The 24,158-nt window shown below is 40.4% G+C and overlaps 2 protein-coding genes across 2 annotated transcripts in view; one reads left to right on the forward strand and one right to left on the reverse strand.

The window, feature by feature from the left end:
- COL10A1 (collagen type X alpha 1 chain) overlaps positions 1–14,039 on the reverse strand; it is a 90,113-nt gene extending 76,074 nt beyond the window's left edge. Inside the window, exon 1 of the mRNA XM_040431036.1 lies at positions 13,923–14,039. The gene's annotated coding sequence lies outside the window, so the exon portion shown is untranslated. The remainder of the gene's footprint in view (positions 1–13,922) is intronic.
- Positions 1–24,158, forward strand: part of NT5DC1 (5'-nucleotidase domain containing 1) — a 287,049-nt gene that overhangs the window by 129,100 nt on the left and 133,791 nt on the right. The window lies entirely within an intron of this gene.

Raw genomic sequence — 24,158 nt, forward strand, 5'->3', positions numbered from 1 at the left:
TTTTAAATTTCACTTTTTTGGCAGATTTTCCATTTTATTAAATTTTTTTCTTTAACACATCGATGGTTAACAGCCAAACAAAACTCAATATTTATTACCCAAATTCTGCGGTTTACAGAAACACCCCACATGTGGTCATAAACTGCTGTATGGGCACACGGCAGGGCACAGAAGAAAAGGAACTCCACATGGTTTTTAGATGCCATGTCCCATTTGAAGCCCCCTGATGCACCCTTACAGTAGAACTTCCCAAGAAGTGATCCCATTTTGGAAACTAGGGGATAAGGTACCAGTTTAATTGCTACTATTTTTGGGTACATATGATTTTTTGATCATTCATTATAACACTTTATGGGGCAAGGTGACCAAAAATTGGTTGTTTTAGCACAGTTTCTATTTATTTATTTTTACAGCGTTCACCTGAGGGGTTCAGTCAAGTGACATTTTTATAGAGCAGATTGTTACGGACGTGGCGATACCTAATATGTATACTTTTTCTTATTTATTAAAGTTTTACACAATAATAGCATTTTTGAAACAAAGAAATTATGTTTTAATGTGTCCATGTTCTGAGAGCTATAGTTTTGTTTTTTTTTGAGAGATTTTCTTATGTAGGGGCTCATTTTTGCGAGATGAGGTAACGGTTTTATTGGTACCATTTTGTGGGACATACGCGTTTTTGATCACTTGGTGTTGCACCTTTTGTGATGTAAGGTGACAAAAATTGCTTGTTCTGACACAGTTTTTTTTTTTTTTTTTTACGGTGTTCATCTGAGGGTTTAGCTCATGTGATATTTTTATAGAGCTGTTTTTTCTGGACGCGGCAATACCAAATATGTCTATTTTATTTAATTTTTTCTATTTTTAACATTTTTTTTTTATTCCTTACTTGGGGAATTTTTTTTTTTACATGTGAAACCTTTTTTTATATTATTTTTTCATTCCTTTATTTTTTATTTTTTTATTTTACACTTTTCGTCCCCCATAAGGTCATACAAAACCTCTGGGGGACATTTACTTCACTTTTTCTTTTTTTTTTCACTGTTGATTTCTCCTGTAACTGGGGCTGACATAGTAGCCCCAGTTACAGGAGAAATACACCCCCCAGAGAGGCTGTACAGCCTCAGAGCAGGGCTGATCGAGGTCTGTGAAAAGACCTCACACAGCTCCTGCACTCTCCGGTCACGGCGGTCACATGACCGCCGGGCCGGAACAGGAGGCACATAGCGCTTCCTGCTCTGCATACATAGCGCTCGGTGAGCACTGTGTATGCAGCGATCCAGAAGGCAGGGAAACCTGGGAACTGTCCCTGCCTTCTCTCTGGGTTGCCCTGCTGTAACTGACAGCGGGCAACCCGATCAGCAGCTGCACGATATCCATTATTAAATGGTGGAATTAGGAAGTGCAACTTGTCTCACAAAAACAATCCCTCATACGGCTATGTAAATGGAATAGTATAGTGGAAACCCCCAAATATTATCACATTTTGGAAACTACACACCCTCAAGGGGTGTAGTGATGGTTTTGACCCCCCCCCTCCAGATGTTTTCTAGACTTTATTAATATTGGATCGTGACTATTAAAAAAACATTTAACGAATTAAATTTTTCATTGTCACAAAGGCTAATTAGAGAAAGAGGACAATTTGTTACTCAATTTCTTCTGAGTATGCCAATATCCTATCTAATATATAAAGCTGTGTGTGTGTGTGTATGTCCGCTAAAGGAATCCGTACTGTCTCATTTACAATCATGAAATTTGGCACACAGGTACATCAGGTGTCCGGCGAGGTTTTAGACCAGGTCTCAGCTCTCTAGGACGTACCGTTCCTGAGATATTCCCCAAAAATGCATAGCCAATAGAAGCTTGGTCACATGACCCTTATCAGCCAATATAAGCTCACAGGTCCTCCAGCCTCCACATACACAGTTTTACTCCAGGTTTCCATAACAACCCAGCCATTTTTCTTCACTGCTGTAGGAGAGCTTTAAAGGAAATATGTCACAAGGATAATCGCTATTGAAGTAAAGCCATGGTCTAATAGCACTTAGTACCTTATTTCAAGATGTGCCTTTGTTCCAGCAATAGATGTTTTTATCTTCTGAAAATCCAGTTTATTTGGTATGCAAATGAGCCAGTAAGGTGCCCAGAGGGGCATCACTCTTGCGGGAAAGAGCCCAGACATGCCCCCTGGCACAATGTGTCCACCTTTAAAAGACTTAAAACCATGCTCCCAGGTCCCGCTAAGCCACGCCCCTGATCTGGTTAGGCCACACCCCACTCCTTAGCCAACGGAAATTGAAAAAATGAAGGTAAAAATCAACTTCTCTTAGCTGCAGGGGAGGGAGGGTGACTTTCTCCCTGCAGCTTACACTCAGACAACACAGTGCTGCTGTCTTAGAGTGAGCTGTTCAAAAAGACACGCCTCTGATCCGGTTAGGCCACACACCCTACCAGTCCTTAGCCGAAGGAGATTGAAAAAAATGAATTTAAAAATCAATTTCTAGGTCCCGCTATGCCACGCCCATATTTGTTAGGCCATACCCCCTCCCACTCCTGCGCTGACGGGAATTGAAAAAATGAAGGTAAAAATCAACTTTTATCAGCTGCAGGGGTGGGAGGGTTACTTTCTCCCTGCAGCTTACACTCAGACAACACAGTGCTGCTGTCTTAGAGTGAGCTGTTCAACAGGACACGCCCCCGATTCGGTTAGGCCATGCCCACTCCTCAGCCGACTGAGATTGAAAAATGAAGTTAAAAATCAACTTCTAGGTCCCGCTAAGCCACTCCCAGATCTGGTTAGGCCATTCCTCGACCGACAGGGATTGAAAAAATGAAGGTAAAAATCAACTTCTGTCAGCTGCAGAGGTGGGAGGGAGGGTGACTTTCTTCCTGCAGCTCACACTCAGACAGTACAGTGCTGCTGTCTTAGAGTGAGCTGTTCAAAAGGACACGCCCCTGATCCAGTAAAGGCCACTGTTAAGGGGGCGGGCCCCTTTGGAGGTCACTGTCAAGGGGGTGGTATGCTGTGAAAGTCACTGTTAAAGGGGAAGGCTGCTTGTCAAAGTTAAGGGGGTGGGCTGCTGTGGAGGTCCAATTTTAAGGGACAGGGCACTGTGGGGGGGTCAGTGTTAAGGGGTGGGGGGCTGTGGAGGTCACTGTTTTGGGGGCGGGGTGCTGTAGATGTCACTCTTATAGTGAATAGTGTTGATATCTTTTAACGACACACACACAAACATTAAATTAAATAGATTAAATATACCCGAGCGAAACCGGATCCTTCAGCTAGTATCTGGATATAAACACTTATTTGGGGACACATGACGGCTCAGAAGGGAAGGAACACTATTTGGACTTTGGAACATGGATTTTGCTGAAATAAATGTAACAGCTTATAACTGGAGCTTATTGCTCATAGGACAAGCTGTAGTTTGGATTTGTACCATTTTGGGGTACATATTACTTTTATATTGCTGTTTCTTTTGTTTTTGTTATGTGAGGTGGCCAAACATATTTTTTTTATTTTGTCAATTTTTTTTATTTTGGGGGATTCACTATGCAGTATAAATTACCTGTTAATTTTATTCTTTGGCATGGTACGATTATGATGACTGAACTGTGTGAGGGTTACATTTTTGAATGACAAGCTGTAACTTTAATTGGTACTATTATGACTTTTTAATCTCTTTTATTTCAGAAGTATGGTGACCAAAAACTTCTATTATGTCTGTTTTTATTTTTATGGGTTCACTGTGAAGTATAAATGACATGTTAATTTTATTCTTTAGTTTGATATGACAGTAACGTTATCAGGTTTATTTAGTTTTTTTACTTTTTACTACCTTTGCCTAATAAAATCATTTTTCTAACTAAATATACTTTTTTTTGTGTAGCAATTTTTATTTTTTTTCTGTCGAGGCAGCTGTATGAGAACTTTTTGTTTGAGTACATACGAATTTTTGATTACTTATTCGATTTTTTTTTTTCCAGAGATATTCTACCAGTGTTTTTTTTTTTTCTTTTTGTATTTTTTATGTGGTTCACCGTGCAATATAAATGACATGGTAACTTTTTTCTGCAGATTGATAAGGTTATGGTGATACCAAATTTACATAATTTTTTTACTACATTTAGTTTATAAAATCACTTTTTTTTATTAAATATAGTTTTTTTTTTTGCCATAAGACCCACAGGACATGCTTTTTGTAGAATGTCTTAGTTTTTAATGTTATGATTTTTTAATACATGTCTTTTTGATAATGCCATTTTTTAGAGGTGAAGTTTAGTGGTACTTTACAATATTTTTTTTTTCTTATGTTCCTCTCTCTTTTCCTTTTTCCCTTTTTAATTTCCTCAGCTACTGTAGCTTCTTTTCCATTTTTATTCTTTCCTTGCCTCATTTCCTCTTTTTCTTGATCTGGCTATTTAGGAACATTTTGATAAATTTTTTTCTTTCTTACTTGTTCATCATAGGAATTGTGGTGTATTATATATCTTGAACCATATTACTTGATTGAATCATGTCATTTTGATCTCACTATATGGTAACGAGGTGTTACAGTCAGGCCCTATTTAGGGCTCATTCAGACGGCCGTATGCTATCCGCAAAAATGCGGATCCGTTTTTTTGCGGATTAGATGCTGACCCATTCACTTCTATGGGGCCCTTTTCTATTCCACAGTTCCGCAAAAAAAATGAAACATGTCCTATACTTGTCCGTGAAAATCAGGACATGGCCCCATTGAAGTCTATGGGTCCGCAAAAATACTGAATGCTATCTGTTTTTTTGCAGATCCGTTTTTTTGCGGATCCGCAAAAAAACGGATAGCATTCAGTATTTTTGCGGACAGCATACGGCCGTCTGAATGAGCCCTTAGGGTGCACATCTAAGAAGTCTGGTGCTTTATTTAGATTTTTTTTTTATTCTGGTGTGCCTGGCGTACTATCCTATGTGTGCTGTCTTTTATTTTATTTTTTACCGGAAATAGAAATTCTGTCAATGTTTTTTATTTTTATGGGGTCCGTTGTGCAGTATAAATAACACAATGGGGAAGATTAATCAAAATTGGTGTAAAGGTAAACGGTCTTAGTTACCCAAGGCAACCAATCAGATTCCATCTTTCATTTTCCAAAGGAGCTATGAAAAATGAAAGGTAGAATCTGATCTGTTGCTATGGGCAACTAAGACAGTTTTCCTTTACACCAATTTTTATAAATCTCCACAAATAACGTTATTCTGTGGGTTGATACAATTATGATACCTAATTTCACTGTGTTTACACCATAACATCACTTTTTTATTTTTATTTTTTTGTGTCACCATATTCTAAGGCTAATTACATATTTATTTTTCTGTGGAGCTGTGTGAAGGCCTCTTTTTTGCATGACGGACTATAGGTTTTGTTGGTGCAATTTTGGACTATATATGCCTTTTTATCACTTTTTAGTCCATTTTTTGTGAAGCAAGGTCACCAAAAAATAGCAATTCTGTCATTGTTGTCATTGGCAATAAGAATAATGGACTGGATAAGTGGTAAAATGCGGATTTCTTTATTTACTTGAAATGTTGGTTTTTATTTTATTTTTTTATTTTTTTTAACTTTCTTTTACTTTTTAAAGTCCCATTAGGGGATTTGAGCTTCCAATAGTATCAACGCTGGTAAAATACATTACAGTAGTTTTGTATTGTAATGCATTTTACCTGTCCGTATTGCAGTTTGCCTATTAGACCCTGCCATGGTCACCATAAGGGTCCTGAAACCACACCTGTAGATCACTTAGATGCTGTCATCATCAATGAGCATGGCATCTTAGTTGTTAAACAGCTGAGATTGAAGCTAGCTCCGATCCAGGTAATTTCAGCAGGTTGTAAGCTGTGTTTTACAGCAGACACCCCCTGCATATAGTGCAGACTCCTGAGCTTGCACCATCACAATGCCGTGGTACGGAATTTTGCATTTAGTCCCACCCACCCAGACATAGTAGTATGTCTGGGGGTAGGAACAAGTTATGGGAGATTAATTATTATAATAATAATAGTCTACAGGGTGGTGTAAAGAATACAAATGTTATAACCTATAACCAGGAAGGGTTATAAAACTTTGGGGTTGAGGGGGCATATTTTCCATTGACATCAGTGGTCAGATCCCATACATGAGTGGCATGCTTGCATGTTTTTCCCATTGACTTCAGGAGCAACATAAAAAGTTGCAGGTAAAAATACACAGACAGATGCAGTTTTCAATAGAAGCAGTTCAATAGAAAAGCAACCACAATCGCCACATCACACTAGGAAGTGTAAACCTGGCCTAAACAGTTCTCAACAATGTATCCAAGCCAATGACTCCCAGGTGTTGGCGTTTGTGCTTTTCATTTGAGAACCCAGTGTTTTAGTAAGAATGCACCTCAGCTTGAGTAAATCTTGCCAGTATCATTTTACAGACAAGAAATATGTAGCTGGCATGGATTTCCAAAATCTTGAAACAAGATTGTTTAAATGTCACATTTCTTAACATGACAACAATGGAACCTGATATTTGACATTTTCAAAAGACAAATAAGGGATGTGTTTTCTAACTTCAGGTTTTTGGCTGCTGGACCGCTTGAATTTTTTCCACAGTCATATGCAATATGCAAAGTAATCTCCTAATGAAAAACACCATGCAAATATAAAATATTTGCTGCTAAATAGTTTCCGTTTAATCTGTTTACACACATTGCGTAATATACATTTCAAAGATGGAGCCTGAAGAATGTGGTGAAAGATATGAAACCATTTGAAATGAATCCATATTAGTGGTGTGTAATTCAGCTCTATAATAACTTAGTTATGGTTACTTTATTATGACCTGGAAACCATTTAAAACAAGGAGGCTAGGATGAAATTCCAAGCCAACATTAACTCCTCCTAAGCCAATTTATGTTTTAAATTTGTCATCAAAGCATAAAAGCTTTGGAGTGACAAGTAAATCTAAACCACAGTTCTCAAATAGACGTGTTCAATATTTTTGTATTTGTGTTTTCCTGTTGCAGTTTTTTTCAGGTTTTATGCTTAAACCTTGTTTGGTCATTTTTTTCTTCTTGTTCTACTATTGAGTTTTCTTACCATGTAGCTTGCATGGTATTGTGTATGATTTTTCAATTGTTAGAGCAATTAATATGTTGCAAATTAATTAGCTCGGCTGGCTTCTCCATAGCACGTTCTCTTGTGTATTAATGTTCCATGTATCATGTGTTTAAGAATTTTCACTTGTGTATTCCTGTGGGGTATGATCATAGAACAGGAAACTGAGAATTTAGGCTTGGATGTATTAATATATTTTATATACATACCTGAGCCTTCTGGAGCATTGTTGGAGCCATTGTATTCTAGCCTATGGAAGAAGTTCCCAAGTGAGGACCACTCTGTGATGTCCATATGCCCTAACAAGACATATGGACAGGGTATTGCAATCAGCAGATAACTCATTTAAGCAGATTACTAGTTATATGGCAATGAGAATGGCAAGAAGTAAGATTGAAGATATTCCATCAATCCCTGCTTTTCCATCTTTTGCTCCTGATGACCATTAAGGGGGTTGTGCCACTAATAGGAATATAACCCACCCAACAGGTACCGCTGTTATATCACTTTCCCCAAATACCACCATTTATCAAACCTGTCTTATTTTTACGTTTTAGCCTACCACTGCATCTTGTGGCAAATCTGTTTTGAAATTAAGTTGCTGTAGAGTTTTGTAACGTAGGCCGTAGGAAGCATGGTTGGTAAGAAAGAGTCGTGGTTAGTGTCACATAATCTGCTGATGTTTCAACATATTATCCAACCCCAAAGGCATGATGTGACAGCAGACATAGGACAAACCAGGAAGTAGCATGGGGGGTAAGAAAAAAATGCAAAAGAGGTAAATTGGGAGCTAGAGTAATTGTTGAAAAAAAACTTGAGGGAAAAGCAGTTTATGGCACAACCCCTTTAATTCAAAATGCCAGAAGGTGGATATTAACTTACAGTACACTCAGAGTGGGGTAATCCTGAAAAGTGCTTCTATTTTACACATAAGAGCTAACCGGATAAATACATTTTGGGAATGGGTTGCATTTCATAATACAATACCAAATATGCCCCATCCTTTCATTCTCCAGGAAAATGAGCTGTTGCTGTAAGCCATGTAGTGAGAGATAACTGTTGACTGAATGAGCATTCGGTTGACAGCTAAAATGCATGACCAGCTTTAGTCACAGATAGACCACTAGCCTGAAACGTTTGCACACACCATGAAATAGCTTTCTATTTGCCAAAGTACTCTTAGCCCTTTTACTGTCATGAATTTCAGAAGTCAAACTTTTGTCATTACAAATTACATTACAAATGAAACCTAAAAAGTCCTAATATAGCATCATTCCCTTATATTTTCTAAAAGTAAACACCTTGCACATTGTAGACATGCTTCTTAGCACTTTATGCTTTGATTAATCAATACATGTAATGTATTGTAAAAAGAAAAAAAGCATAAATATTCATGGTTTTGGAGGTGATTATTATAATGGTGGTTTTGACTATTAGGGGGAATTAAGAGAGAGGCTCAAATGTGACTAGTGGTGATGGCCACTGTAACTACTGAGGAAGTAGGGAGGCCTGCTGTGACTGTGGCCATTGTAACTACTGAGGAAGTAGGGAGGCCTGCTGTGACTGTGGCCACTGTAACTACTGAGGAAGTAGGGAGGCCTGCTGTGACTGTGGCCACTGTAACTACTGAGGAAGTAGGGAGGCCTGCTGTGACTGTGGCCACTGTAACTACTGAGGAAGTAGGGAGGCCTGCTGTGACTGTGGCCACTGTAACTACTGAGGAAGTAGGGAGGCCTGCTGTGACTGTGGCCACTGTAACTACTGAGGAAGTAGGGAGGCCTGCTGTGACTGTGGCCACTGTAACTACTGAGGAAGTAGGGAGGCCTGCTGTGACTGTGGCCACTGTAACTACTGAGGAGGTAGGGAGGCCTGCTGTGACTGTGGCCACTGTAACTACTGAGGAAGTAGGGAGGCCTGCTGTGACTGTGGCCACTGTAACTACTGAGGAAGTAGGGAGGCCTGCTGTGACTGTGGCCACTGTAACTACTGAGGAAGTAGGGAGGCCTGCTGTGACTGTGGCCACTGTAACTACTGAGGAAGTAGGGAGGCCTGCTGTGACTGTGGCCACTGTAACTACTGAGGAAGTAGGGAGGCCTGCTGTGACTGTGGCCATTGTAACTACTGAGGAAGTAGGGAGGCCTGCTGTGACTGTGGCCACTGTAACTACTGAGGAAGTAGGGAGGCCTGCTGTGACTGTGGCCACTGTAACTACTGAGGAAGTAGGGAGGCCTGCTGTGACTGTGGCCACTGTAACTACTGAGGAAGTAGGGAGGCCTGCTGTGACTGTGGCCACTGTAACTACTGAAGAAGTAGGGATGCCTGCTGTGACTGTGGCCACTGTAACTACTGAGGAAGTAGGGAGGCCTGCTGTGACTGTGGCCACTGTAACTACTGAAGAAGTAGGGAGGCCTGCTGTTACTGCTGGGGGAGTTATCGGGGAAAAATGCTTTGACTGCAGGGAAAATGGGAGGTCTGCAATGACTATTTGAAAAGTGTCTAGTAGGGAAATAAGGGACTTTTTTGACTGGTGAAGTGGAGAAGACAAGACACTTGTTAATACTAGAGGTGATGTAGGATACACTTACTATTGGTAACATTAATGATTTACTTCTCTTTTCTTTTTACTTTTTTCACATGTCAGTCTGGTGTGTTACCCCACCATGATTCTGTGCCTTGTGTTAGTGAACACACTAATAGGCCAGGCTCACACATTGCATATTTGTTGTGGAATCTACTCTGAAATTCTGCAACAAAGCACAGTTCAATGTTAGTGAATGAAGCATTTACAAACCCCATTCATTTACAGCATGAAAAATCTGTAGTGGATTATAGACATGATGGGGATCATAGTCATAAATGTAGTTTGCTGAGGAAGTAGAGCACATTATATTTATTGTCATCCAATGACTAATATCCGCTGCTAAATCCAAAAGGTAATGTAACAGATTTTGCAGAGGTTGTTGTGAGTTTGGTGCGCTATTATAGACTGGTTCGACAGTATAATTTTAAGCTATGTGTGAATGTAACCTTACACTGAGGCAAAAATACCCATTCGTTGCTCATATGCGCTCTGGAAGCTAGCAGAAATATAAATTATTTTCATTTTCTCTGGTGCAAAGCCTCTTGGATATTTTTCCAGCACAGTCGCCTTTTTTAGCTAGCTATTAGAACTGAACTGTGCTACTGACTTGTCACAGGCAGAACACATACAGCCAAACTTCATGAGCACCCCACCAAAGTCCTCCCCACACTGCAGGTTCCCCAACCACTGTAAGCAAGCCATTGTGGAGTAGGATATTGTGGTTACTTCCAGTCTGCTCTGGAAAAAAAGAGTGTGGGAGTTTATTACACTCCTCCACTTCTCTTGTTCACCTAAAATGACCCTGAACAAGAGAAACTGTTGAGCTACAATACTGTACATAATAGAGGCAGTGATAATATAAAATCTACCAGGATTACTTTATGCTATTTACATGTTCTTTTGGATTCAGTCCTTGACTCCTGGGGTAATAATATTTAGAAACAGGGAGATTGTTCCTGTGTTTAAATTATTTACCTACATTTTACAAGAAAAAAAACTTGCTTTTCAATTGTTTTGCTGGCCAGAGCATTTCACTGTATACTTTAGTTGTACTACTATACTTCAGTCAGAAACTGGTGATCTCCATAAACAGTTTTCCTTACTGAAGACCAAGGACATTCACAAAAAAGTTGAAGGGGGTCTGTCAGCTGGATTAAGGACTATTATCTATAATACTTGAGTAGTATTGCAGATAAGGAGTCCAGATCGCTACTTTTCATTTTCATACTGCCTCCCTTTCCCCTACTTTGCACTAGCAACATCTGCGTAAATGCATTGTCTGGACTGCTGAGCCTAGTACACATAATGCAGAGGACAACCTTAGCTCGAGCTTGGCAGTATGAACAGTGCATTTTAGTGGGGCTTGGCCAGAGTCTGGTAACTCCTTATCTCATGCAGTGCTGTGCATATAATAGTCTGACCTATCCTCAGGATACTTGATCAATATCTGATCAGTGGTCCAACTCCTGACCCCCACGCTAATAAGCTGTTTGTAGAGGTCGTGGTGCTCCGGTGAGCTCTGTGGCCTCACAGTTTACCAAGCACACACCACACATTGTATAGCGGCTGTGCTTGCTATTTCAGCTCAGGCCAATTCATTTGAATGGGACTCAACTGGACCTAGGCCATATGACCAATGTGACGTGACTGGCCTAAGTAGAGGATGTGGTGCTCAACGGAGCACTGCAACCTCTTCAAACTGTCGATCTGCTGGGGTGGCGGAAGTTAGGGTGGGCTCACATCACATTTTATGCCTCCATTTGATGTATACGTTCGAAACAAAAAAGTATACAAAAATGCAGCACACCATGTTCTTGTATCCTGCAGAGTCCTGTAAAAAAAAGTATACATTTTTTTTTACAATGGTAAAAAAAATATATACAGTTTTTTTTTTTTTTTTTTACAATGGTACTCTATGATGTGAATGGATCAGTCTGAGGCATCCGTTTAAAGTATATGTTTTTTGTATACGTTAAACAGATGAGAAAAACGTGATGTGACCTTAAACACCCCCTTGTCAGATATCGATAATATATCGTGAGGATAGGCCTTCAGTATCAAAATCCAAGAAAACCCCTTTAATCCAGTTTACAGAATCCCTTTAACCCCCTAACTGTTTTGCCCCAGTCCAGCTCCAGCAGTGGGAAAAGTAGCTAACTGGAGGGGGGAGGGCTGCTTTAGATGCTGCTATCTCCTGAATGGTAGAAACATGCAACTGAAAGCTGACATCCCAAGCTGGCAGACAATACCAGAATGACAGCAATATGTTCAGTACAGGGGAAGATATCACTGATAGAAATCGGGATGCTGTGAATGCAGCAGAAAGTGCATTCCCGACTTAATTTCTAACACTAATTTCTCCTCTATTGCGCTGTTGACTTTAGCTGTCATTTTGGTCTTTATGAAAGAGTGGACTGTCATCTTTCAAACAAGACCAGTTGCATGTTTCTAGCTGCTAACATTCAGCAGGTAGTAGCATCTAAAGCAGCCCTCCCCCTCCAGCTAGATACTTTCCCCACTGCCCGAGCCGGGCTCGGGCAAAACAGTTAGGTGGTTAAGTTAACCTATTGAAATGTAGAAAATGCACCTAATATAGATCTTGTAGATCTGATTTCCTTTATATTCCTGGAAATAGAATACCCAAGTCTGTTTTATTGGGGTTATTCAGGAAGTTAGAAGGATGATATACTGCAGGTTACTATGTAAAATCGATCCGTTGACTATTTAGCTGTATGTAGCTGTTATAATGGAAACTGGCATTCATCAAGTAAATACCCATGACGCTACTAAAAATGGTTTTAGACATCTTATGTTTCAGGCTATGGGTTTAAACGTCACTGGTTGTGACTAACACAAATAAGCTGGCTCATATACCGTAGTTCATTTTTGCCCTTTAACCTTAATAACCAGGCTGCACAAACAAGAAACAACCAAAAGCCATGCTGATGTGCAGGTCAATGCAGTTTTCAAATTGACTGTTAATTGATAATGACTCCACAGTTTTGCGGGTGCTATGCAGCCAACAATCAGCAATGAATTTTTAAACTTTTGGTCACATGATGGCCACTTTGTGGGACCATACCCTGTAAATGCTGTGGATTTTCTGCACGCAGTTCCACTGCGGAGGAACAACAGCCAATGTGCCACATGGGGGCCGTACCCTTACTGTGAACAGATCTCAGCATAAAAAAAAAAATGAATGAGGTCTTAGTATTCTGGTATAAAAGCATAAACTACTGACTTTGATAGTCAAAGCAACTAGACAAATAAAATATCCGTTATTTAGTTAGAAGCATAAGAAGTTTAACTATATATACCTGTCTGATCATCACATGACAATAACTGAGCTGTATTCACTGAAAGTAGACAGTGCCCATTCCCTTTAAATTACTGCAAGCAGACATCTTGAGAACTATGTAGAAAATATATTGGAGAATTGTATCACTTAATATCCAATGCTAGCTGGAGCTGTACTACTACTTTAAGCGACTTTTTTCCAAATGTTGATTACCTATGCAGTGGTGAGACGTATCAGACTTTACAACATCTCTGTGACTATTAGTACTGCTTTGTGGATGCGCATTTTCCAGCATTCTCAAGGAGCAAAACACTGTCTAAATTTCAATTTCCTACAGATAAAACCCAACTTACTTCACGTATATTACCTGCTTAATAGCAACACAGCTCAAACTTTATAACACAGCTGATTATATCCATAATTGGACAATCCAGATGTGTCACTTGCCTCCTAATAGTAGATTCTTAGCATCCTTCTAATGTCTTCTTGCGCTAAGAGCTTTCATACACCCCATGCTAAAGCAATTTGTGCATTCCACCACTGGCAACTTTAGTAGGTATGCAAGCTCATTTTTGCTGGATTATTTTACTTTCAGCCGAAATACTGAGCTTGCCAGATCCAATTCTCTAAATTTCTATTCTGCTACACATAAAGAGATGCCAAAGATATTTTCTGTAAATATAAATTACTTTCTAATGCAGTTTGGCTTTTGATGTCTGTTTTTGCTGTTACTTGATTGATGCAGAAAGGAACCTTTTAATCTTTTATGCATCTTGCCACCTCACACATATTTCAGCTGCTCTGCCTGTCTTCAAGTAAAAGAAAAATCTAAAGTATGCTGAATAAAATGTTGTGAGTATCCCTCTGCTTCTAAACGAGTTTACAGAATCTCCTACATCAAAGAGCACACATGGTCCTACCTGTTGCAGAATGAAGAGGGTTCTAATTGTCCAGTTCCTGTTAGCACTTGCTTACGCAGGTCAGCCCCAAATCCACTCTCATTGGGTCTGTCTATGTCTCACATGTGAACATCATCACAGCCTGGCCACTCTGATCTGCAAGCTTTTCTCAGGAATTTCTTTTTTCCTTAAACAATGTTTATATGATAGATTTTGAACTTTTTTTTTTTCAGTTTTTATACCGAGTTGAATTATATTCTGGCTACCAAATGGTGGTGTGTCTTCTGATTCGTTTCCAGAGGAAAATCATTTCTTTGTTTCCTAGCAGTAAGACACACTTTTTGAGAAGTGGAAGGGGAATTGGATTTTCATTCATCTGATCCCATGTGTTAAATTAAGGAAGGCTATGGCATTTATCTTGGCAGTCTTTTTGTACTGAGGTTGGATCAGTGTGGCTTGGAAAATACATTCCTAAGTGTTTCTAATTAATAAATCAAAGTTATTTATATATCTTGCAAAAAATTGACAGGGAGGTTATTTTATCTTCTGATGTTTATTAGTCTGTTCCTTTTTGTTTTATTTCTTTGTTTTCATTTTTAATGTGTGTATCTTTATATTTAATGGTTTAGTAGTGTCCAGTATAAACAATATATAGTATAAAAGGGCTTTTTAGTAGCTCAGCAGAGTGTCTAGGTTTGTGGAGGGAGTGTGTATAAAAGGAAACATATATACATATTTCAATAGACATTTTAAATTTTTACATTTCTAAATTTATGTCTGCTCCTTTACATACAGTATAAGATTACTTTGATTTGCTATAAAATTGTAACTGCAGTAAAAACACTTGCTTTTAATGCGGTGTACATGCAGTTTTAACAGGGCTGGGTGCCGCAAGACTGAATGAATGAGATTTGGTGGATACACAATGGTCCTCATTTACTAATGATGTCTAAAAGTAAGGCAGTGTAAACTTAATTGTGCCAAATACATCACAGTGGCTGATAAATCTGGCACACCTATCGACTATCTAGTCTAAGTTTACATTAAATGTTTGTTGCCTTAGTTTTCTCAAAAATGCGCCAAAATTAAACCATGCCATCTTACCTGCGAAAGCACGCCCACTTTCCTTAACCCATGCCGCCTTGGTTGACAGATTACAGAAAGTGTCTGAAAGTGTCTAAAACACCTAATAAATGTGTTGCAAATCATGTATGCCAGTGTTTTTGGCACAAATTGCACCATAATTCTGCCTCACGTGCCTGAGCAATAGGTCTCTTCCTTATTAGTCCCTGTGAAGGTGCCCTACATTCCAGTTTTTTTTTATCTCCTGTGCTCAGGCTCTACCGGTTTACTGGATTTGATTCTCGGCTGCCTGATCTCACTTCTCCCTAACTCCCATTTTGACCCTGCCTTATACTAGATTGTACAAACCCTGCTTGCCCTGACCTCATCCTGTCCACTGACTACACTCTCTAGTCTGTTCCCTTGGTGCTACGCAATGGTGTCTCTTGGCCCTCTTGCATTAGCTGTCACTGAATAGAGACTACTTCAAGAGGTATCATCCTTGTGGTTCCCCTGCAGTGGAGTCCACATCCTTATATAACAGTGGTTCTCAACCTTTCTAAAGCCGTGACCCCTTAATACAGTTCCTCATGTTGTGGTGACCCCCAACCATTACATTTTTTTCCTTGCTACGTCATAACTAATTTTGCTACTGTTATGATGACCCACCAAAAACACGCACAGACACCAATACACCAAATGTTAATTCAAATACACAAGTATTCATTCATAACCACAGAACTTTAGCATAAATACAAAATATTTGTAAACCAAATAAATAACTTTAAAATAAATAATAAACAACAAATACCCCCTAAAAAATAAATCAGTGGTGCTCACAGTACCCCTCAAATAAATAACTCAGTGGTGCTCACAGTACCCCCCCCCCCCAAAAAAAAAAAAAAATCTGTGGTGCTCAGGGTACCCCTCAAATAAATAAATCAGTGGTGCTTCAAGTCCCCCCCAAATAAATAAATCAGAAGTGCTCAGGGTCCCCCAAATAAATAAATCAGCGGGGCTTCAGGTCTCCCCCAAATAAATAAATCAGCGGTGCTCAGGGTACCCCCAAATAAATAAATCAGTGGTGCATCAGGTTTCCCCCAAATAAATAAATCAATGGTGCTCAGGGTCCCCCAAATAAATAAATCAGAAGTGCTCAGGGTCCCCCAAATAAATAAATCAGCGGGGCTTCAGGTCTCCCCCAAATAAATAAATCAGCGGTGCTCAGGGTACCCCCAAATAAATAAATCAGTGGTGCATCAGGTTTTCCCCAAATAAATAAATTAATGGTGCTCAGGGTCCCCCAAATAAATAAATCAGAAGTGCTCAGGGTCCCCCAAATAAATAAATCAGCGGTGCTTCATGTCCCCCCAAATAAATTAAGCCTTGCTCAGCCAAATAATTAAAATAAAATTAGCCAGGCTCAGCCAGGCTCAATTAAACCATTGGTGGCAGTGGTGCTTAGCGGCGGTGTCATTAACGAAAAAACTCGGACCACAGCAGACAGACTTACCCGTCCAGAGGTCAGGCTCCTTCAAGCACAGGCAGTGATAGGACATCACTTCCTGTGCGCGAGGATAAGGGGCCGCTGCCGTTGTGCGGGCGACCCACAATAGGAAGTCTCAGGCGACCCCCCGGAAAGGGCCGATCGACCCCCAAAGGGGTCGCGACCCCTAGGTTGAGAACCGCTGTTATATAAGGTTTAAAGGGTGAAGACCAGGGGGCTACTAAGATAACATCCTTAAAAGTAGCTCCAAGCCAAATCCATTTATTGACACATTGGGTCCACACCTGCTCCATACTTTATATATGTGCAAGGAATGTATGCAAGTTGTCTGAACCCTCTCCATATGTGGTAGGTTCCAGCTGTGTGACATAGATGACAGATACCTGCAGCAGTTTCAGAGATAACTTCCATCCCAACTGTTTAACCCATAGATGCTGCTGTCAGTAGTGAGTGTGGCATCTGAGCAGTTAGAGACAGGAAGGGGCTCCCTTTGTTCTGTGATAACCCCATGCAATACAATCACAGGGTACTGAGCAAATGTTATAGCAGCCAGTAAAATTACAATACAACAATTATTGCAGTGTATTGTAGAAGTGATCAAACAATTGTTTGTTCAGGTGCCTTAGAAGGACTAAAGGCTGTATTACACAGCTTGATTCTGCAGGCGATTGTCAGGAAGGGAGCATGATCTGCCGCCGCTCATCCGGTAATCGGTGGCAGTATTACACCGCCACATGATCGCTAACGAGCATTACTATGAATGCTCGTTAGCGATCATCACTACGAAGGCTTGTATTACAGGCTTAAGGGACTAAAAAAGAAAGTAAAAAAAAAAGGTTAATAAAGTTCTAAAAAATCTAAAAGAATGCAGATAGTAAACATGAAAAAAGACCTTTCATATTTATGATATTAAAAATATATATATATATATATATATATATATATATATGTACAGTACAGACCAAAAGTTTGGACACACCTTCTCATTCAAAGAGTTTTCTTTATTTTCATGACTATGAAGGCATCAAAACTATGAATTAACACATGTGGAATTATATACATAACAAACAAGTGTGAAACAATTGAAAATGTCATATTCTAGGTTCTTCAAAGTAGCCACCTTTTGCTTTGATTACTGCTTTGCACACTCTTGGCATTCTCTTGATGAGCTTCAAGAGGTAGTCCCCTGAAATGGTCTTCCAACAGTCTTGAAGGAGTTCCCAGAGATGCTTAGCACTTGTTGGCCCTTTTGCCTTTACTCTGCGGTCCAGCTCACCCCAAACCATCTCGATTGGGTTCAGGTCCGGTGACTGTGGAGGCCAGGTCATCTGGCGCAGCACCCCATCACTCTCCTTCATGGTCAAATAGCCCTTACTTTCAAAGTTTTCCCAATTTTTCGGCTGACTGACTGACCTTCATTTCTTAAAGTAATGATGGCCACTCGTTTTTCTTTACTTAGCTGCTTTTTTCTTGCCATAATACCAATTTTAACAGTCTATTCAGTAGGACTATCAGCTGTGTATCCACCTGACTTCTCCTCAACGCAACTGATGGTCCCAACCCCATTTATAAGGCAAGAAATCCCACTTATTAAACCTGACAGGGCACACCTGTGAAGTGAAAACCATTTCAGAGGACTACCTCTTGAAGCTCATCAAGAGAATGCCAAGAGTGTGCAAAGCAGTAATCAAAGCAAAAGGTGGCTACTTTGAAAAACCTAGAATATGACATATTTTCAGTTGTTTCACACTTGTTTGCTCTGTATATAATTCCACATGTGTTAATTCATAGTTTTGATGCCTTCAGTGTGCATCTACAATTTTCATAGTCATGAAAATAAAGAAAACTCTTTGAATGAGAAGGTGTGTCCAAACTTTTGGTCTGTACTGTATATATTTCTGCATCCTGTATGGTGAATATCATAATAAAATAATGATAATTCTCAATGACAGAATTAATGTGTGTTTTTTTAAATTATTTCTTAAGCACAGTAAAACATAAAAACATAAATGTTTAAAATGTTGGCATCACCTTTATCGTATTGACCTGCAAAAGTTAATAGAGTTATCCCACAAAAAGGTATTATGCAATGAATACAGTAGGTTATTTTAAATGAAGTATTATTTCACTATACATTGCAAGGTTTTTAATGTAAAAACAAATTCTGGTCCATCTTCTCCTGCATTCAGTGGTGAATCAACATGCTAAGCAGCTTTCCTGCTTGCTTCCACCTCTTACTGATGGTGATCTCATAGTGAAGCAGCCCAGACAGCAGTCCCTACTTCTATATTCACAGAAATATATAGCTGTATCTCTCTCTAGACAGTGGAGAAGGAAATTGCATTATATACCATAGTACTGTTTACCGTTTCCCGACATGTGACATACTATTTCATCACATGTCGGGTCTTTGAGGAGGAGGCGCCATAGCAACAGGGTGCCTGCTGTTTCATAAAATCAGTAATGCCGATAGCGAATATTTAATCTCTCAAATGCCATGGTCAAACCTGACCATGGCATCTGGTGTGCTAATTACAGAAAGTGTGCATTTCCGGTGATACTTTGGCTCCGCTGTGCGGCGATTGGAGGAGCCGGAGCTTGTGTGTGGCAGCCCCTGTCATAGTGAATAACAGGAGGCTGCTGCTCAGTATTTCCTGTGGAGCCCTTCCCTGCTGCAGGGCTCCATTTAAAACTAGTAAAATCTTCATAGACTTGAATGCTAGTGCATTAGGGTCTATGAGAATAGCAATCTAATAATAAAAAAGTGTAAGAAAAATTAAATCACCCCCTTTCCCCAAAATGAGAAGAATTTTTTTTTTAAAATACATATCATGGGTATCAACGCATGCGAAAACACCCGTACTATCAAAATATAAAAGTATTAATCCAATACGGAAAAATGTGAAAGTGAAAAAAGGGTTAAAATGGCAGATTTGCCTTTTTTTGGTCACTTCTCCTCCCACAAAGAATTAGGGTATATTCACACATCCGTGTGTGTTTTGCGGATCCACGAATCCGTGGATCCGTAAAACACGGACAGCGGCAATGTGCGTTCCGCATTTTGCAGACCGCACATTGCCGGCACTAAGAGAATATGCCTATTCTTGTCCGCTATTGCGGACAAGAATAGGACATGTTCTATTTTTTTCAGGATCGGAATTGCGGACCCGGAAGTGCGGGTCCGCAATTCCGAACGGGGCCGCACGTCGTGCGGCCACATAGAAATGTATGGGTCTGCAATTCCGTTACGCAAAATGCGGAATGGAATTGCGGATTTGTGAATGGACCCTTAAATAAAAAGTGATCAAAAAGTTGTACATACCCCATAATGGTATCAATTAAAAGTACAGATCGCCTCACAAAAAAATTAACCCTCATACAGCTCCGTACACATAACTACAAAAAAGTTATAACGGTCAGAAAAGTTGTTTAGTTTTTTTCAGCATCAAAACGCAAGGAAAAGTAAACATATGTGGTATCGCTGGATTCGTACCTGGAGAATAAAGATCACAAGTTAGTTTTACCGCATAATGAACGCCGTAAAAGAAAAAAAAAACGTTAAACTGTGGCAAAATTGTAGTTTTTTATTGTTTCCACTACATTCTATGCAATATTAAATGGTGGCTTTGGAAAGTACAACTTGTTCCGCCAAAAATAAGCCCTCATACGGCTATGTGAACAGAAAAAAAAAGAAGTTATGGCTTTGGGAAGACGGGGAGCGCAAAACGAAAATGCAAAGTAAAAAAATAAGCCAGGGTATGTAATATTGTAATGGCTATGGCTGTACACTAGGAACTATTTTCTGTAAAGTAAAGCTTCATGATATGCTGCCCACCCACAGAAAGTAAAGAAGTAAAAGAGCTGCAGGTAAGTAAGAACCAAAAAAGGTGAAAATTTATGCATTGATACCGTTGAAATATTGGTGTCCATTACTGTAGCTATATAATTATTTTTATTTTTTTATGTGTGGGAGAACCCCATTAAATTCTTCACTCATTCATCCCCAATGAGTGGAGCATCGGAGCGTTTCAGCTGTACAGCGCAGGGCAAGGGCCTTTTCTGCATATCTGTTGACGTACCGGGCTTCTGATGGGCATGCTAGGCAGAGGTTTCCACATAGCAGTGAATCTGGAGACATAACCGGCACTAATGGGTGGTCTTTAGCACTGCCCTAGCCTGTAAAACAGCCTAGGGCAGCACTAAAGACCGCCCATTAGTACCTGGGACGTCACTGACAACACTGCTAGGCGGAAACCTCAGCCTAGACGTGTGTCAATGTAAACAAAACAACACAGGGCAAGGGACAGCATCAGAGCATTAAATGCTCCGATGCTCCACTCATAGGGGCTGAAAAGGTGAAAAAGGGGTTATGTCCGAGTTCACCTCTAAACCTGGACAGCCCCTTTAACATATCAGTTTTACCACATAGCAAATTCCATAAAAGCGAAGCCCATAAAACAAAAGAAGAATTGTGATTTTATTTTTTCCATTCCACCTGAGAAATAACATGGAACATTAGATGGTGCCATTAGAAAATAAGCCTTTTGCAAAAAAGCAAGTTCACATATGCCTATTCCAACTGAGAAATAAAAAGTTAAAAATCTAAAGTGTCACCTCCAAAAATTTTCTTTGTCCTGAAAGTGTAAAACAGAAGAATAAATTGGTGGTATTTTAGTAGAGGAAAACTCAGTGACAGGTTCTCTTTAAAATTATTGTGAACTGTGCAGCCCTACTACATAAAGGGGTTAACTACTTTTTCATGTGTAATAGGTGTCCAGTAGAACCAGGGCCATCTTTAACAAGGGGCAAAAGGGGCAGCTGCCCCGAGCCCAGTTGCTCCTGGGGGGCCCGAGGCAGCTGCCTCTTGAGCCCTGCTGGCCACTGCCCCGAGTATCAGGCTATCAGCTACACAGGGGGTGCTGCCATGCCATGCCTGCCTGCCGGCACTCCAGGCAGCGTACTGTGAGAGCTGTGATTTTCTAGGACCTTATAAGACATCATCACCATGTGACCAGTAACCTAGCAATATTACTGGTCACATGGCTATGAGGTCATCACAGCTCGTGCAGCAACACTCCTGGTAGACAGGAAAAGTTTCCCATAATTGTGGAGCTTTTTTTGAGAAGATGACATCAGGAAAAGGTGACAGGGGCTGTAATCCTAATATACTGTAAGCTACTGTATAGTGGGGTGCTAAACTGCTCTACTGTATACTATGGGGGTGCTGTATACTGTATATTGTGGGGTGTTTTATACTGTGGGGGGCTGTATATTTTGGGGTGCTGTATACTGTGAGGTGCGGTATTCTGTATAGTTTGGGGTGCTGTATACCGTGAGGTGCTGTATATTGTGGAGTGCTATACTGCTGTACTGTATAGTGTGGGGTGCTGTATAGTGTATAGTTTGGGGTGCTGTATACTGTGAGGTGCGGTATTCTGTATATTTTGGGGTGCTGTATACCGTGAGGTGCTGTATACTGTGGGTGCTGTATATTGTGGAGTGCTATACTGCTGTACTGTATAGTGTGGGGGGCTGTATAGTGTGGGGTGCTGTATAGTGTATAGTTTGAGGTGCTGTATACTGTGAGGTGCTGTATATTGTGGGGTGCTATACTGCTCTACTGTATACTGTGAGGTGTTGTATACTGTGGGGTGCTGTATACTGTATAGTGTGGGGTGCTGTATACTGTATAGTGTGGGGTGCTATACTGCATAGTGTGGGGTCCTGTATACTATACGGTGCTACACTTCATACTGTGGGTTGCTGTATACTATAGGGTTCTATACTGCATACCGTGGGGTGCTGGGGTGCACTGTAACGCTAGGGTGAGCCGAGCCCCGGTCTCCTTCCTGCAGAGCGGTGCCCACTTCCAGCCTGAGCCCAGCTGCCCAGAGCACGGATCCTGAGCCGCTGGAGTCTTCAGAACTGGAATTATTTATATCACTGTACTCTACCAGGTGTGTGGATTTTTTGTGTGTGTGTGTTGTGGTGGAGGCCGTGATTGCATGCTAGGGTGTGGGAAGGCGGGATCCAGGGGGCCCAAGTAAATTTTTGCCCAGGGTCCAATCAATATTAAAGACGGCCCTGAGTAGAACACTAACTGAACCATTACATTGTAGTCCCAATTGTCAAGGAGAAAAGTGATACATTGATATTCATATATCAAGTGCATGTAGCAGCTTTTATTGCTTTGTAATCGAAATATACACCTCCCCCTTCCATACAACAGCTGCAGTTCCAAAAATCAGAACTTGGGGACTTGATTATAACATATGCTGTAGGGCAGGGATGCTCAACCTGCAGCCATCCAGTTGTTGTAAAACTACAACTCCCACCATGCCCTTCTGTAGGCTGATAGCTGTAGGCTGTCTGGGAATGATGGGAGCTGTAGTTTTGCAACAGCTGGAGAGCTGCAGGTTGAGCATGCCTCCTGTAGGGTGTACACCACGTTCCCGATTATTATGCAAAATATATTTTTCTCTGATTTTATTAAATGGTCTATGCAAATGACAGTCAGTATAATCTTCAAGTCATCAACCTTAGAGTATAAATCAATTTTTATTGAACAATTCCTAGCACCCTGTCAATCAGCTGTTTGAAAGAGTAGTGGCACTTGTGCTAATGCTGCTTCCTTTTCAAATTACCTGTGCGCCATCTTCCTTTGCAGTATTGAGGAAGATGGGTCGGCACTGCGGTTTGCACGTGGTGCACGCGTCCAGGGAAGGAGTCCCACTAGTATATAGCGAAGTGCCAGTCCTTCTTCGCTGTAACTTACTTTGCAGTGACAGTGCAGTGTAATTACAACTGCTCATCCCTTGCACTTAAATGGGATGGACCAGTTGTAATTACACTGCGCAGCCTCTACACAACCCCTTTAATGGTGTTTAACCCACAAGGCTTGGTCCTAGTGTTGGTAAGGACCTGAATCTGAAGATTCACATCTCTGGACCTTTAGAGTAGGTCCATTTAAAGTCTAGAGCCGATGCCAGCACGCAACAGTTCGGCAATAATGTTGTAACCGGCGTTTATGTCTATACTTTGACCTCTCCTGATGAAACGCGGGGTGTGCTGTCCACGTAGAAACGCGTTGAGCATATTTGCTATCTAGGCAAAGCTCACTAGGCAGGGCATGTATTAGCATTCAGTGATATCGTTTCACAGGTGTATACTGACTTGACTCTTCAGACTAGTGCTTCCTTCACCTATTGTCGAATACATATACATATAGGGTGTGCATACATGATATGAGCTAGCCTGTGACAGTAAGTCGCTGTCCCCAGTGGGTATGATTGATAGCCTTCGTTTGCAGGTATTCCAGTGCTAGCAAACTTTAGGCTGTATGTCAGGATGTCCTGTATGTAGATGGTAATTATCTCAAATCCCTCTCTACATTGAGGTCACCTGTTTGCCTGATTTTTTTTATCCTTTTGATATATTCGTTCCCTCTTTTATCATTAATTTGAATAAAACTTCAATATGTTTCTTTTTTTCAACGTTCTATCAGGCTGTGATTCTACCATTTTAAAATCTCTCTAAAATCAAGGCCGCATGTCAATTTCAAGGCAGAAAATGTGGGGCATATCTGGAACGTGCACATACCCATAAAGTATGCAAATATTCTAAGGTATTAGTAACGTCTCCATAAATGCATAAAGTGAAACAAATGATAGCCATCTGCACACCACGTA

This window comes from Bufo bufo, chromosome 4, assembly GCF_905171765.1.
Source record: "Bufo bufo chromosome 4, aBufBuf1.1, whole genome shotgun sequence".
NCBI classification, from domain to species: Eukaryota; Metazoa; Chordata; class Amphibia; order Anura; family Bufonidae; genus Bufo; species Bufo bufo.